This window comes from Bos grunniens, chromosome 4 (genome assembly GCF_055505025.1).
Source record: "Bos grunniens cultivar Pamir isolate PY7600 chromosome 4, Bosgru_T2T1.0, whole genome shotgun sequence".
NCBI classification, from domain to species: Eukaryota; Metazoa; Chordata; class Mammalia; order Artiodactyla; family Bovidae; genus Bos; species Bos grunniens.
In genome coordinates, this window is record NC_141168.1 from 35737655 (window position 1) to 35755734 (window position 18080).

At 36.0% G+C, this 18080-nt stretch overlaps 1 long non-coding RNA gene across 5 annotated transcripts in view; it reads left to right on the forward strand.

Annotated features, from left to right (window-relative positions):
• LOC147373929 (uncharacterized) overlaps nt 1-18080 on the forward strand; it is a 165477-nt gene that overhangs the window by 137423 nt on the left and 9974 nt on the right. For 2 of the 5 annotated variants that reach the window (XR_015162225.1, XR_015162237.1), the window contains one exon: nt 3539-3652. This is a non-coding gene — a long non-coding RNA (uncharacterized LOC147373929). Of the gene's footprint in view, nt 1-3337; nt 3488-3538; nt 3653-9852; nt 10164-18080 lie in introns of those variants that run through there. The other 3 variants (XR_015162224.1, XR_015162229.1, XR_015162226.1) reach the window with 3 other exon arrangements.

Below are 18080 nucleotides of genomic sequence, written 5' to 3' on the forward strand. Positions count from 1 at the left end.
TGAGGAAACCAGAAGGGAAAGAGACACGTGTACCCCAATGTTCATCGCAGCATTGTTTATAATAGCCAGGACATGGAAACAACCTAGATGCCCATCAGCAGATGAATGGATAAGAAAGCTGTGGTACATATACACAATGGAGTATTACTCACCCATTAAAAAGAATACATTTGAATCAGTTCTAATGAGATGGATGAAACTGGAACCTATTATACAGAGTGAAGTAAGCCAGAAAGAAAAACACCAATACAGTATACTAACGCATATATATGGGATTTAGAAAGATGGTAACAATAACCCTGTGTACGAGACAGCAAAAGAGACACGGATGTATAGATCAGTCTTATGGACTCTGTGGGAGAGGGAGAGGGTGGGGAGATTTGGGAGAATGGCATTGAAACATGTGTAATATCATGTATGAAACGAGTCGCCAGTCCAGGTTCGATGCACAATACTGGATGCTTGGGGCTGGTGCACTGGGACGACCCAGAGGGAGGGTATGGGGAGGGAAGGGGGAGGAGGTTTCAGGATGGGGAACACAGGTATACCTATGGCGGATTCATTTCGATATTTGGCAAAACTAATACAATATTGTAAAGTTTAAAAATAAAATAAAATTAAAAAAAAAAAAAACAAAAAACTAAGGATGTTCACTCAAGGAAACACATGACCAAGGAATAAGGATCAGGCACTGTGAACAGTTTCCACAGGCTCTCATTACCATGTCTACACACCTTCCTCATTTGCACCTAACTTCATGACTCAAAACTCGGTTGTTCCTGTTCTTTGTAAAACCAAACTCTGTACTCCTGCACTAGGTTTCTTACTGTCGTTTTTAGTTGAGATCTTTGCTACAGTAATTCTTGCTGTTTAGTTTACACATTCAAATCCTAGCTCTTTACTAGATAATTCTCATTAGTTTGCAAGTAGACTGTATTTCTCTCACTATAAGTATGAAATAGAATATAGAGTTTGTCTTGAACCGACTTACCCAGCCTGCTGGTTAATCATTGTTCTATTCCCATTTTACAGCAAAAGTCCTTGAATGACTTGTCTCTCCTCCTCTCTTCCACTCCAAATTCTCACTGAAACCCAATCCAATTAGGTGTGTGCCCCACAGACATGGAGATCCTGTCTTCTAAGATGTTAAATTATCGGCACACTTGACTGAGGATTAGCGTTTGTCACAACTGCCCATGCTCTTCTCCATTCCCCTTCCACTTTTCCTGACTTGCCTCATATCTCATTTCCTCTGCCCTTTTTCCTGCTTCCTTTGCTGTCTCTTCCCTCCTTTCTTTCCTCTCAGTATTAAAGTGGCCCAGAGCTCACTGCATGTTCCTTTTCTCCTATTTTTCTTGTGGGATCTCATTCCTTCCCAGAGTTTTAAGTATTACTTCTGTGCCAGCAATTCTAAGATTTACATCTCCAATTCAGATTTTTCCCCTGAAATCTAGACTTGTATATATAATCACCAATATCACAGCAGAATAAATGTCTAATTAACTATCCTTTTAGCGATATCTTTAAAATATTTCCAGAACCTGGTTTTCTCTTACCATCTTTACTGCTTCTCTATTTAAAAGGCTACATCATGTAAAGGCTACATCATTTCTCCCCTGATTTCTGTAGTATTTCCTAACTTGTCTTTCTGCTTTCACTTTGCCTCCTTCACAGACTATTCTTAAGACAGTAGCCAAGCAGATAATTAACGAGGACCTACTGTACAGCACAAGGAACTTTCCTCGATACTCTGTAATGGGATGTATGGGAAAAAAAATCTACACAAGAGTGGATGTATGTATATGTATCCCTAATTCACTTTGCTGTACACCTGAAGCTAATACAACATTGTAAATCAACTATATTCCAATAAAAATTTATTGTAAAAAGACAGTGGCCAAAGTTGAATCATGCTTTAAAAAGCTAAGTGACTTCTCTCCTCAAAACCCAGCGATAGTTTCCAACATTACTTCAAGTTAATGCTAATGATGTTACATATCCTGCTAGGCCTATATGCCCTCAATCCCCAACTTCAGACATCATTTTTTAAAATTACCTGCTTCATTCCTTTCCACTCAAGTGACCACTTTCCTCTCCTTCTAACACTCCAGGCATGTTCCTGCCTAAGACACTTTGTTCCAAATGTGAAAATATATGACGATTAATGTTTTTATTACACAAAAAGCATTCTCTATGTTACATATAATTCATTATGAACAAAATGAAAGGCATCAAGCAAAACACTAAAATGGGCAAAGGATATGGACACATATGTCAGGAAATATGAAATATAAATTAGCAATAAGCATAAGTATAGGAACTAGTGATGGCAGTATAATTCTTACAGTCTTGAGAGCTATTATACATTTTGTATAGGAACATTAAATTTTTATTAATGATCTTTTAAACAATAATTTCTCATCAATTGATTGGGAAATAAAAAGCAATGGTTATGAAAGTTTTACACATATGCATTTTATCACACTATTTATTTTAATTAAACACTGGAGAGATAAGCCATTAATTTTTAAATAAATGATTTTATAAAGTATATTTAGTAACCACTCAAAATAATATTTTGAGGATATTTACTGATTCAGAATATGAAATTAAAATGTAGCATGCATGTATTTATGTATTTATATGTGTGAGAATGTGTGTATATGTGCAGCAGAGGAAAGAAATACATTGAAAATGCCCCTGTATTTTCTCCAAGTAGTGGTAACAGAGTTTATTTAAAATGTATTATTTATCCTTGGCTATATTTTCCATGTCTTGTAAGATAAATGTTAGTGAATTTCAGAATTTTATAATCAAAATTTTATAAATTAATCTGTGTTATGTTTTGTGGTGTCAGAAACAGTATGGCTTGTTCTGAACGTACATGACATAAAACTAAAAAGTGGAAATTTAAACTAGAGAGGCTAAATAGAAAGCATCCTTATCTAAGTAAATTAGTTTATTTTTAATTTTATGGAGATTTTATATAATAAGGTTTTAGAATAGAATGTTTTAAATAGACGGTAAGGAATCTGACTATAATGCAGGAGACCCAGGTTCAGTCCTTGGGTCAGGAAGATCCCCTGGAGAAGGAAATGGCAACCTACTCCAGTATTCTGGCTTGGAGAATTCCATGGACAGAGGAGCTTGGTGGGCTACAGTCCTTGAAGTCAAGAAGAGTTGGACGTGACTGACCGACTTTAACACTTTCACTTTCATACTTTTAAAGCATTTATATCTATTATCCAAGTTGATTTTTGTAATGCTTTGTAGTATAAATTTACATTATAACATGTCTTGCCCAAAGTCATGAACACATTTATTCATTTACATATAGATGTGGGTTACTGGTATGTGCCCAGTGTTGTATCTACTGAAATGCAAGAGTGAACCAGACAGATTTTCTGGGTGTCAAGCAACATCAACACTGATGAACCCTGGATTCAAGCCCATCTTCTGGACCACAGGCTCACACTCTTTCACTACAGTAAGTGTTTCTTAGTGATTTAATTTGAAACTTTGTTTTTGTTTTTTACAGGTTTCTATTTGTCCTCTCACAAAGTAATTGGTCTGAATCTCCACTTCGCAAATGAAACCCAGACTTTGTATACTTTGTAAATATTCAATTAAAATTTAAATTATCTGGATCAAATATTTCTCTTCTATGTATCATTCTGCTGGTGGGCACCTGCTTATACTGTACTTAGAAAGCTGCCAAACAAATATATTCTTTCCACTTGGTAATAGGAAATAATTTCCAGGCCATCACCTTCCACATTATGTTTCATCTTGGCATTAATTTTAATGAAATAATAATGTACTTGGCACCAGAATATCATCTACCATCCAAGGATCTCCAAGTATGTAACAAACATTAATTAAGTAGCACAATAGCTCTATAAGAGAAAACATCATTATCACAATCCTGGAATTGAATAGATTGTTGAACAGGAAAAATAATGATGAGGAGCCCATTTATTTTGAACTAATCAGAAGGGCGTAGGCTGCCAACTTGAATACTTCCAGTTCATTACCTTACTCTAAGAAGTAGGAAAGGGTTGGGATGAGCTGGGACTCCTCAGAAAAAACCTTAAATCCTGAGAGTGGAGTAAAAATTCCCACTTCTTCACCTAGTTTAACATATGAATGCTCTGTGATAATAAATTTAAAACGATTTGTCTGGTTGACCATTGCCTGAGAGCACTAGATTTCAAATCACAAAAAAAGCCCCTAACTCAATCTTAGTTCATTAAAAAAAAAAAAAAAGATAGTTGTAACTGAGATGGCTAGATGGAAGTTATTGTTTAGCCACTAAGTCGTGTCTGCCTTGTGAACCCATAGACTTGTGAACCCACCATACTCCTCTGTCCATGGGATTTTCCAGGCAAAGATACTGGAGTGGGTTGCCATTTAGGCATATACAGATCAATTAATAAAAAAAAAATACAGTCATTATGGCTCCTAAAAATGACTCAAATCTAGGTCTTCTGCAATGACTTATGAGATATTTGCTCAGGAAATATAACATTTTTCATTATGGTGAAATGTATTTGTTTTATAAAAGGCAATTAATTTCTGGATAAGAAGATCACTATTTCCCATTTGGCATGGTAACATCTGATCCTTCAGTATCCCAAAGTCAATGATGGTCTTTATCCCAAACAGAAAGGGCCAAAAAGTAACTTCAATATGTTATCTGCAACCAATAAATATAAAAATCATGTGTCATTCTGTTTATCATGCAGGGTTTTTTTATATTTAATTTTATCTAACTTTAATAATTGCTGGATTTTGTGCAATTTCACTATAAAAAGATTTCACACAGTTTGCTGATTTCCAATTGGCAGTGCCTTTCAAAGGTAAAGCTGTGAAGACACATCAGAGGTAAGGGGCTAATGTTTTGCTCAGGAAATGTATTACATTTGCATTTCCTACAGCTCTTCTATTTTGTAGCAGTGTATGTGTTTGTATGAAAGATGATTTTAGAATTACTTCTATCCTTTTAAGCAGAAGTAGTTGAAAAATGGTGAATGAAGATGAGATTGGTCATTAAACTCCAGAATATTCAGAGAATGTCCTACTGCATCTGCATTTGGGTTATATCATCCATAAAAAATAACTTTCTCAGTTATTTTGATTGCCTTTTCAAAAAATACTTGACAGATGCACACTCTTAATTTAAGAGTTCTTGGAAATGTGTGTGTTTCCTTAGTTATAATGTAATAAAGTTAAGATCATTATATTAAATAGTAATTAAATAGTTTATAGAGAATTCTAAATGCTTATTATGAGTTAATCTAATCCTCTGAAAAGAGAACTGTTAATGTTTTACATGTTGTACTTAAAAATAAAAAAAATAAATTATTGCTTAAAAGTGAAATTACTTAAGATACATCACATAACTGCTCTTTTTGAAAGCTTTTACCTGAAATTTTATCTTGCCTATATTCATTCTTATTTCATCATCAATTTAGTTAAAACATTTGCACATATTGATTATTTTGAGAAATATTACTTACTACCCAGCAGAGGAGTTCTGTGGAAAGAATACTAGTAAAGAGGAATTAATATATTTTTTTCTTGTTTAAAACAGTAATACTAACATTTAATATTTAGTAAGCAATAAGTTATTAGGCATGTGGTAAATGTTTTCTAAGTACCTGCTTATTTAATCCTCAGAATCCTGTGGTATAGACATTATACTATAGTTAACATTATATATGTATGCATTTGGGAAATAGGTATAAAGTAAAAATGTAATTTACCCAAAAAGACAATTAAGTGGCAAACCTGGATTGTGAACACAGTACTGGATTGTACTTACTAAGTAAATAGAGTCCATGAGGCATTTCAGTCATGAGAATAGATTAAGGACCATGGATAGTTCCACTCCCCTGCAGTCAATGAATATGAAACTGAAAATATGACTTTGTTTTTCAATATTTGATAAGGAAATCTTAGGCCTGGACTGTAAGACATTGGTGATAGTGTCTGCATTATAAAATGGCTGGGCTAAACTTGGGCAAAATACTGAGATTGTATCTTAGTAATTATATTTTCCAATGTTATTTATACACTATTAAGCCAAACAAATCTCTCCCTTCCTATGTACTAAGGAAGGAACATTTTTCAGATTCACGGTATAAAATTTGCCCCCCCCATAGATGATCGCATATTTCTTTTATAAGCAGACCTGAATAAACTGATCACAATGATTGCATGTGGTAGAACACTATAATTGACCATCTAGACTAAAAAAAATAGAATTATATTCTACACAGTGTAGCTAAGCTACAGATGCCAAGCTTAATTTAAAGGATATTGCAATTGACTTTCAGGTTATAATTACAATGACCAAATTCTAAGCAATACATGTGAAGCTTATAGGAAAACTCTAGAGCATTCAAAATAATATTAAAGGCTTCCACAGAATAGTGCTGCATAAAATTTTAAACTAAGAGGCAATATTGTCACAATCAGAGCAAATTATGTCACTGGTCTATGTTTTAGCATATTAGAGCAGAGCCACTCTGCTATGATCCATGCCCACAGCTTGTTCGTTCTGATTGCAACATAGTCTTTTAACTATTATACACATCATTTCACACCTAACACCTAACGTTTCCCGGCTAGCACTAAGAATGGCTTTTCTTGTGTGCTGTCTACATTTTTTCCCTTTCATTTTTAAAAGACTGAAAAATATTATACTTTGTAAGCACTATCTACAGGTTTGATTCAAGTAGAATGGATCAGCATTTATTAGGAAAAAACTAAACTGCACAAAGCAAAATGTTGCTTGGTGATAGAGTTTTCCTAGTTTGAGATGCTAATGCTATTACTGCATATTATTAGTGCTGTTCAACATTTCTCCATCTGAAAGTAAGAACACAGTCTTGATGAAATATCTCAGGCCTAAATTTTAGTTTTTATAGGGTATCTTAAAAAAAAAATACAATCATAGTATTGGCTTAAGTTTTGCAATATATACAACCATTACTCAATTGTAATCTAACAAAAATAATATTGAATTTGTAAGTCAGTAGAGTTCTTATTTCAATGGCCGATTTACTACACAATTTCAGAAATCATATTCTGTTGATGCTTCCCAAAGTAAATAATAATATTTATGTACAATGCTTCTGAAAATTAATAAGCAAATGAAAAAGGATGAGTTGTTGGGGAAGGAGCAAAATCTGTATGATCTAATCTATATAAAAGATACTATTTTCATTCGTTTTTACCACCAATGGGGAACTAGTTGCACAGAGAAGCTATATAACTCCCTAAAAGTTATACAAGCAGTGGGACTGAGATCTGAACTCCAGATCTGGGAGATCCAGATCCCAGTGGCGCTAATGGTAAAGAACCTGCCTGCCAATGCAGGAGACATAAGAGACGCAGGTTCAGTCCCTAGGTCAGGAAGATCCCCTGGAGAAGGACATGGCACCCCACTCCAGTATTCTTGCCTGGAGAATCCCACGGACAGAGGAGCCTGGTGGGCTACAGTCCACAGGGTTGCAAAGAGTCGGACATAACTGAAGCGACTTAGCACACACACACAATCTGGCTCCACAATCTATGTTCTTAATTATTAATACTTAGATATGTCACCTTTCTATAACTTTGGAACATACTGCCATCCTAACACCTTATCTTTATAGCTCTGTGACCTTTTTTTACAGAGAAGGCGATGGCACCCCACTCCAGTACTCTTACCTTGAGAATCCCATGGACAGAGGAGCCTAGTAGGCTGTAGTCCATGGGATCGCTAAGAGTCGGACACGACTGAGCGACTTCACTTTCACTTTTCACTTTCCTGCATTGGAGAAGGAAATGGCAACCCACTCCAGTGTTCTTGCCTGGAGAATCCCAGGGACAGCGGGGCCTGGTAGGCTGCCGTCTATGGGGTTGCACAGAGTCGGACACGACTGACGCAACTTAGCAGCAGCAGCAGCAGCAGACCTCTTTTTAACATGTGAATCTACTGATCCATAGAAGGAATATTTGTTTTAAATTACCTTTTGTTTTCGGCTATACGGATGGAACTGCAATGTCCACTCATATATTTATAACCTTCTAAGGCATAAACATACACAAGCAAGATAATCTACAGGTATGCTACAGTCTTGGCCACTCATGTACTTGGTCAACTGAAATATACACAGGAAACACTTGATTTCAGAACAAAGCAGGATACCTCCAATTCTGAGCCCTCACAATTTCCTGGAATTGTAGGTTAAAATAACTGCTTCAGATATGTGAATGGTCTATGGTAGGTGTTGACTGATATGTGCTACATCCCAGGTGGCGCTAGTGGTAAAGAACCCGCCTGTCAGTGCAGCTAAGAGACGTAGTTTCAATCCCTGGATCGGGAAGATCCCCTGGAGCAGGGCATGGCAACCCACTCCAGTATTCTTGCCTAAAGAATCCAATGGACAGAGGAGCTGCATGGTAGGCTCCAGTCCATAGGGGCACAAAGAGTCAGACAGGAATGAAGTGGCTTAGCATGCATGCATGGAAGATATATAACAAAACATTTTTTTTTGCCCTATTTACTGCACCTACTATTGCCAAGGGGTGTCTGTGCTCTGCTCTGGGTGGTGTAATGTGGATTGTCCTTGTCCTCAGGAAGTTTCCAGTTTAATAGGGGAAGGTAAGCATTGAACAGAACAATGGCAGTACAGCATCTGTCTCCAAGGTGAAATATAGAATGCTAAAGGAGCAACTCTGACTTGGCAGAGCTCATTCAGCCTAGGATGTTCAAAGAATCAAGACTATTGGGATCTGAAGAAAACAATTTTCAGCTAAACAGACTGGAGGGGGTGGCAGAGGTAGAAAAAAGGAGAATGTTCCAAGCTTGTGGCATGATACTTTCAAGGACTGCAAAACAGAAAATGGAAGGGAGAGTCTTCAAAGTGTACGAAGATTCTTGCAAGATGATTCATGAGTAGGTGGTTAAGTCCTTGAAATCTAACTGTGCTCAGTCAGAAATCTCTGTGCTTCATAATTCCTTCTGCAAAGGATAGGGAAGCTTTAGAAACAGGCCTGGAGGCAACCACAGCTGTGTAAGATGACAAAGGTTCTTTTACCTGCTTCTGACTTGGCAGCAGCAGTGCTGTCTTGGGCTCCTAATTTCTCAGAAGTCCCTTGTTTCTACTGTTTGGCAGCACCCTTTTTCATAAAAGGGGAAGTCTGTCTGAGCTGTGACTGTACTTAGAGCACAAGTGATTACATAATGGGCTGCTTCTTTCTGGGGCCACATCCTGCAGCTTCTCCCATTTCTAAGACCTTCCCTGTCTCCATGTCTTACCTTGGCAGGATGCAGCACAGCTGATTGTTCAAGAGGAAACCAAACCAGTACCCTAGAGTCAGAAAGTTTACCTTTCAAATTTTCAAATTTGGCTTCTTCCAAGTACAAAATCAATCTGTGTACGTGTGTGTGTGTCCACATGCATATATTCATGTATGCAACATGTAAGAGCTAAAAGGCATATTGCATTCTAAAAAGAAGTAACAGATCATATTTATGAGGAAACTAAATAGTCTCTTCAAGTGTTCAAGATCCGTGGACATAAAGAAAGCAAAGTTGAATTCAGAAATCAGTTAATCATACATACTGTTTTTCTTGTTTTTGTTTTACTATTTCTCTTGTTTTTCACCTGGGCACATTGCAGAGATTACCATCCTGACCTTTACTGCAGCGAAATGTGGCTACAAAACTAAATTACAAAGTAATGAGAAGGGAGTACTATGTGCTACCTCTAGGACAGACGTATAAAATTTCCTATGAGCACTCTTCGATGTGCTAAACTTTCCCCTTCTTTTTTTATTGTTGTTGTTTCTGTTGCTTAGAGAAGCCACATGTTGAAGACGGATAGTCTGGGATTCAAATGCAAGAACCCCCATGATCATCTCACCGTGACAACTATTACACATGCACACATCTTTTCTCATTGACTGGGAATATCAGTCCTAGATTATTAGATACATTGTTTTTTGCTTAAGTGTTTAACATTTTGTATATATTTGTTACTGCAGCTTATCCTACCCTACCTTGCACAGAATCTGCAAGTTCTCATTCTATTTTTATGAAATGTATATATTACAGGTAAACAGCCTGTAAGTGTTAATATGATTCACTTACTTTTTGATCAAATAAATTCATTTGATAAGGTCAAAAATTAACCAACTGTATATTTATTTTTGCTTTATAGTTAATAATATTTTATACTTTGCAAACAACCTAAAAGTACTAGTAGCACCATTATTAACCCAGGAAAAATGTTCTATTTTAATGGAGAGTTCTTTTAAAGTACCACTTTTTGGTTGAAGTGCCCTAATATTCTTAATCATGTATTTCAAATACATGAAAATCAAGTTTTTATAATACTTCTCTATAACTCTTACAATAATGGTTCAAAATAATAACACCCTAATTTGGACCTGAACTTTTCTCTATTTCAACACATATATGTATGCTGAATTTAGTGTGTTCTTTTGAAGCACAGTTATCAAAATTTTTACATAAAATTTTAAACATTTAGAAAATGTAAAACCTATAAATAAGCCATAGTTCTATATCTTTGTACCTAACTGGAAAATTATTAATAAGGGTCATGATTCTAAAGTTACTAAAATTTCCCAAGATGTTCTGGAGACCTCCGATTTATCAAGCTGTATATATTATGCTACTCACATTCAAGGTCAAAGTCCCTGACTTCCTTTGGTCTAAGGGCTATGCATATGAAGGAGTCCTGTGGGTTGCCACTACATAAGCCAAGGCAAATTTCTTCCCATTTCATTATCTTACTTTTTGTTACAAATAAGCAAAAGCAAATCAAAAGAAAGCAAAAAACCTACCCCCAAATTCTTTTTTGGTTAGCCATGATCAAAATACTAAAATATCTAGAAGGATCTTCTATTAAAGAAGACCTTTATTAATGCTCACTTTCCTGCAAAACGTTTGTGCAATAGTTGGATTAACATACAATTTAAAAATTGGAAATGGGCCTTCCGACACACTAAATTCTGTTGCTTTTCTCTTAAGTCAGTGGTTTCTTGTGTTTTTACTGTGACTTGTTACAATTCATCTAAGCCAATTTTAATGCCACCCCATTTCTTCTCACACCTTGAATGAGATTAGGAGCAGAAATGCCTTGGTGCCTAAAGATTTTGAGAATCTGGAGTCTTTTTTTTTTTTTTTTAATTTTATGTTTTTATCCAGAAAAGGTAGTTACAGGAATCTCAGAAAAGCAGAGAAGGCAGCAAAGGTTTGCATAATCTTCTTATAGAATCAAGCACTATCCATTCTTCAGCCATGACTCTGAGTCAAGGATTATCTTAGTTTGAAGTTCCCTCTGAACTCCAACAGATATCCATCCATACAGGCATGCACATACAAACAATCAAAAATGCTCAGCAAGAATATACCAATATTAGCAAATAGTTTAAATCAAATGATATATATATATATATACATATATATATATATATTTTTACATTTGGCTCCTTTTTTGTGTGTTAAAGATTAAGAAGAGTGAACAGCATAATATAGTGATTATTAGCTTCAGGAAGAGAATAAAATTTTGAGGAGATATTCAGTATGCTATATTATGAGTTGATCACAGTTATTGAAATTATGTGAGTTGTGATTCTTAGAAGCAAAATAAGGATTCTGTTTGCAGGAGACAGACAGGACACATGCATTTATTATTTCCTTCTACCTGCTTTCAATTCAACCCCTTTGAATTAGCAGGAAGGATATTTTAAATATATAATAGCAATAAAGCAAGAAATGGAAAGGTAACAGAACTTAATAGAAAACAAATGATACCATGCTGCTGCTGCTACTAAGTTGCTTTAGTCATGTCTGATAGACGGCAGCCTACCAGGCTCCTCTGTCCATGGGATTTGCCAGGCAAGAGTACTGGAGTGGGTTGCCATTGCCTTCTCCAATGATACCATATTTTGAAAAGAAAAAAAAGCCCAAACAGGCACAAAACAGAACTATTGCATAAGTAAGAACAGGCTTTGCCATAGAAGCTGCTAAGAAACTCAAAGTTCAGAAACAACTAAAAGTCAGCTGAGTATAAGTACTTAATTGAAGAGCTGCTTGAGAAATAGATTAACCACTCATGGCTATAAGAATAGCTGGACTGTTATGTTTACCTCTAAATAAACTTCTAAACTCAAAGTGATGGGAAATTCTTCCATGGTTACTGGGGTTGGGGAAAGAGTAGCAAAGCTTAAATTAAATCTGTACTTTCACAATAAATATGGAGGAGCAATAAGTAAGAAGGAAAGTCAGCTTCTCTGCTGAAACACACTACAGCATTCACAGTCCAGTGTAAAGCCCTGCTCTACATGGTCAGAGTGGTCATCATCTGGATCCTTAGTTCCACAACCTGAAGGAAAACTGGCCTGCCATCTAAAACAATATATTGTATCGTAAACTGGAAGTATTATTAAAAGTAAATAGATACATGTGCTTTGACTAAAGATTTCTACTTCTGGCTATCTACCCTGAAGAAATTTTGTACATATGCACAGATATATATGTAAGTAGATACTGATTTTAAATTTTATACCGGAGGAAATAGAAATGGCACAAATGTATATCAATATGACACCAACAAACATACATGTACTCATACAAACCAAAACTATCCAGTCATTAAAAATTACGTTGCATGGAGATGGAAGTAAGAACAGTGAAAATGCGTATCTTGACTGAAGGGTGAACATGATTGCATACACTTGTCAAAGATCAAACTGTTCTCTCTACATTTTAGTAAATGTAACTATATGCCTCTCATACTTAAAACTAACAGAGAAGCCATCATGAGTTTTGTTAAATGGGTTAGGACGCAGAAATAAGAACTCTGAGATATTCTGTAAAAAAAATTATTTACAAAATATTTTGTCAGTATTTAGACCTCACCATTAAGGGGGGTGCTTATGATGGTAAAGCAGAGCAAATGAAAAATATCAATATGACAGCGATGGGCAAACAAATTAGAGACTTCTACCCCAATAAGGCAGAGGCAATGACTATTTTGATATGACTACCTAAAAATGATTGATTAATCATTGGTTTTCAAACTTGGTTGCTGCTTCGAATCTCCTGTGAACTTTGAAAGAACTACAGCTGCCTGAGTCCCATTCCCATAAGCCCAGCTTAGTTGGTCTAGGGTATTACCTGATATCAGGGTTTTAAAAGCCTCCCAGGTAATATTAATAAGCAGAAAATTTTACAACTATTTAATAAGTCTCAGACTGAGAATTATGGAATTACTAATGAATATCCTTTCTTCTGCTGAAGCTAACAGAATGAAACTCATTTACCTAAAGTTAAACAAAAATGGCTTTAAAAGCATTTGAAGTATTTCAGATTACTGAGTAGATGCTACTGACACAGATAAACTGTTTAATATACAATCTGTTAAAACTTGAGTGTGGGGAACCATATTTCCATGTTAACCTAAGTAAATGCTTAAGTAATTTCCATGTTAACTTAAGCTTTGCTAAAGAAGTTACTTAAGATGAATTAAGATTACCACTTCCTCTCAATCAATGGATCTGTTTCATTCTGTATTAGCCACTCTTGTATTATCTACTCTGGCACAGATATACTCACAGAGACATGAAGTGGATAAGAGACTGTGGGTTTTTAGACTCTGCTTCAAGATATACCATTCTAGATCACATATCATGACTGAACTGTTCAAATGGAACTGAAGAATGCCTACGGACTATCTCTGAAATCTTCCTTTGGTAACCTCATACTCGCACTAACATCCAAATATGAGGAATCTCTGAGCATCCATTTGCAGCATTTTGTCTGCTGGTTGGATCTTCTTCATAGAAGCACTGTTAAAAAACAGTCTTCTAACCCAGGGACCAGTTAACAATGCAAGGATATACAGATAAACATGTGTAATGACCAACTCTAAATCTTTATTGTAAGAGATGAGGGTTGATTCCAATTACTGAGCCAGAATGAACCCTGTTCTTGCCTGTTCTCTCTAGCCAACATCTCTGTGTGTCCAACCACAGTGATTTATACCCATGATGGAAGGACTAAACTCACAGGGAAGACATAATCTTACCGAGTCAAAGCCAAATGGAGATAAGCTGATTTTCACAGAAGGTTTGAAGCAAGAGAAACTGGATACAGAACTCGAAACATTTCTTATTATCAGCAAATGTGCACAACAGCTGCTGGTAATCGCCAATCACAATAAGCAGATAAACAGAAAAGGGGAAAATATTGTGGATGCACCCAAATTCAAAATCTTGGCACCTAACTGAATTTAGCACAGAGCATTAGCATGAATTCAAATATGTGTGAATCACAGTAATCATGCGAAGTGCTAAATCACACATTTCCTGATATCCAAGCTTCCAAAAACACTGTATTCTGTGTGCCACAATTTGTACTAAGCATTTTAGGGTCAAATTTCTAGCATCACACCACACACACACTCTTTCCAACAAAGTGCTCTGCTGTAGCATTATATAGCAATTATCATATTAAAAGAAATAAAACATTTGGATGTGAAATCAAAGATATTGACAAGAACTTTCATCAAGATCAACTTAATAAAAAGCAAATTCAAAGAACTATATTTGTTTGTTTGTATACATATGTTTATCTATCCATCCAAACACTCACACACACGCACATACACAGGCACCACACAAAAGCATCCAACCAGAAAATAACCAATATTTATTAAATAGCAATAGGCCCAATCTCATGGAGTTTATTATGCAATCAGAACAAGTTAAATCAAAGAGGGGAATAACATTAAGGGAAACTGAGGAATCCTTGTGGTGTTGAAGCTGTTCTGTATTTTGACCATGGGGATGATACATAAGCCTACACTTGTGCTAAAATTGCATATAAACAAATATGCATGCTCACACACACACACAGTCCAATACACCTGAGTAGACCTGAGTAAGATTAGTGGATTATATCAGTGTCAATAGCCAGGCTGTAATATGCTTTGCATATGTTACCAAAGGGGAAAATCGGATAAAGGGCTCATGGATCTCTCTGCATTTTTTCTTACCACCACATATGAACCTACAGTGATCTCAAAGTTAAAGGTTTAGTGAAAGTGAAAGTAAAGTCGCTCAGTCGTGTCCGACTCTGTGCGAACCCATAGATGGTTTCCCACTAGTCTCCCCCATCCCTGGGATTTTTTAACATAAAACAGAAATGCAAAGTGATAAGTGCTAAAATAAAAGGAAGCACAAGTTGTTATGGGGGCACATAGTAGGGATATATAATCGAGATTGGTAGGTTAAAGAGATTGAGTAGAACGAAATTAAGCGATTGGCAAGTCAGTTAAATGAAACCTGAGCATAAAGATTAGTTTATGCTAATAATGTAGTCTAGAACCTGATTTCTTAGTATTGTTGGGTAATTTTAAATATTCTCTAGGTGACAGAAAAAAGATTCTATCAGAGAGGGAGTTAGTAGCCAATTCTTTAAGGAATATGATTATGGATCCAAACTTTAAAAGATACGTGAATCCTTTAAAATTTTCTATCTAGAGACATTAAGATGATCTAACAGCAGGGATGTGAAGGTCATGGATGAGGCTAACCTAGAGGCATGAGCAACCATACTGCTGCTAAGTCGCTTCAGTCGTGTCCGACTCTGTGCGACCCCATAGACGGCAGCCCATAGGCTCCCCTGTCCCTGGGATTCTCCAGGCAAGAATACTGGAGTGGGTTGCCATTTCCTTCTCCAATGCATAAAGTGAAAAGTCAAAGTGAAGTCTCTCAGTCGTGTCCAACTCTGTGCAACCCCATGGACTGCCTGCCGCCTACCAGGCTCCTCTGTCCATGGGATTTTCCAGGCAAGAGTACTGGAGTGGGGTGCCATTGCCTTCTCCGGTGAGCAACCATAAATAGGTATAAAAATCCAGGTGAAATTCAAGACAGAGTGCCTGTCACAAATTGAGAACTGGACAGATATGAGTTGAATGTAGGAGGAGGCAGTGGTAGCAGAGAAGGTAAGGAGGGGAAGTGCAGCCTTGACTATCCATTGGGTGTAGATGGTATGTGAGACAAAGTTATCATGCTGATGCCTAGATTCCTCTTGAGATAACTTAGGAAGGGAACACTCCAGGGTTACAGGTTTATGAGTTTAACGTGTTTAATGGTTTCATTGCTTCCACATAAACACAAATAAATGTCAGCTTATAACTCCTTTTCTTCTTCTCCTTTCTTTAACAAAACAGTGTAATCTACCTTGTGTTGGAAAAATCGAGGGAAAGTCAAAAGGTTATCAGGGGAAAAGATAAGAAATTCCAGTTCTTTTTGTTTATAGCATCTCAAACCATGCTGGGTCCTCCCAAAATAGTGAGACTGTATTACATTTTTAAATTCACTTTGGAAAGAGGTGGACACTATACTTAAGTTCCAAATATTCAAATAATATGTTCCTACTGGAAATCAAAAGCATAATAGCCACCTGGACTACATAAGCAGTGACCCTCAATAATTTGCAATGCTTTGAAAGCTGCCAAATAGGTGGCAAAAACACTAGTTTTAACTTCAGGATAACAGATTGTATTTCTTTTATGTATCCCTGCAGTGGTGAAAATGGAAATTATTGACTCTGGGAACCCAGCCTACAGTGCTGTTAATCACTGTATTGCTATTAATTGATTTCCTTAAGAGTGAGCCAGACCCAGCAGGACACTACTTATTAAACCTCTCTCCCACTTGTAATGCAGTGATTTTGACATTGCATATAGAGTTTTCAGAGAGGAATGTTTGGTGTTCACAACAGAGAAAACTTTGAACAAAACAAATAAGAACCAGTTTAAACTATACAGTAATATGTGGATCCTCCAAAAGGGAGAGACTTGAATTGTTCTTTCCTCTGTCTGCATTATCATAAGTAAATAACTTGAAAGTATGCATTCAGATGTTCAGTCATGTTGCTTGTATGTGCAGAAACCTCAAGATCTTTTACTATCCTGAATAATACCCGTGACTCCGCTACATTGTCCAACATACCTAGAAAAATCTTTTTGTCAAAAAAAGCAACCCAACTTCCTAGGAAGTAGAAGCTAAAAGCTATTTTCTTGCTTTAAAAAAAAAATTCTATAACTGGCAGTGGAGACCATGAGATTAGATATTAAATAAAACTAAAATTCAGAAGAAAAAAATTTTAATGATATATTAAAAATAATAGAACACTATGCTGACATAAATATATTTATGGGTATATTTAAACAATGAATATATGTCTATCTTAACTAGGCAAAACTGGAGGACTATTATCTAAAACATTAGAAAGTTTGATTGATTGATCATTTTGCCCTTTTTTCTTAATAGACTATTACAGCAGTAGACAAAGGAAGAAATAAAGTGCCCAGCTAATCGATCTGTATCACACTAGAAAGGTCAAAATAGAATTGTACATTACTACTGTCAAAAATATATAAAACATTAACATTTCCATACCATAGTCTCATCACAGAAATTGTAATGGAGACTGAAAAAGACACAATATTCGTCCATTCTTATGACTAAAATACCTCTTAAGTGGCAAATGGAATGGCATAAATCTAATCTCAGGAGAGGTGCCGACTGGGAGAAAATACTACACATTCATTCCTTTCTTTTGTAGCATCCTGACTTTTCACTCAAGCCATTCTATATGTATTCAGGTATTTGTTTCCTAAAGAAGACCTTGAACTGACATGTGTGTACGCGTGACTAATCTCTGTTAGAAACAGGAAAAGACATAAATTAAAAGCAAATAACACATTTTAAAAGTAACAAATATAGAAATAATAAATATAACTATTAAGAAGTTCAGTTAAGTAGTACATTTTGCATTTTGGACTTCCCTGGTAGCTCAGTGGATAAGAATCTGCCTGCCAGTGTGGAGGACATGGGTTCAATCCCTGGTCCGGGAAGATTCCACGTGCTGTGGAGGAATTAAGCCCAAGCACCACAACTACTGCGTGTACATGTCAAAAACAGAACCGTATTTTGCATCTTGTTAAATTTATGCAGTAGAGGAACTTGAGAATTGTACATAAATGTAA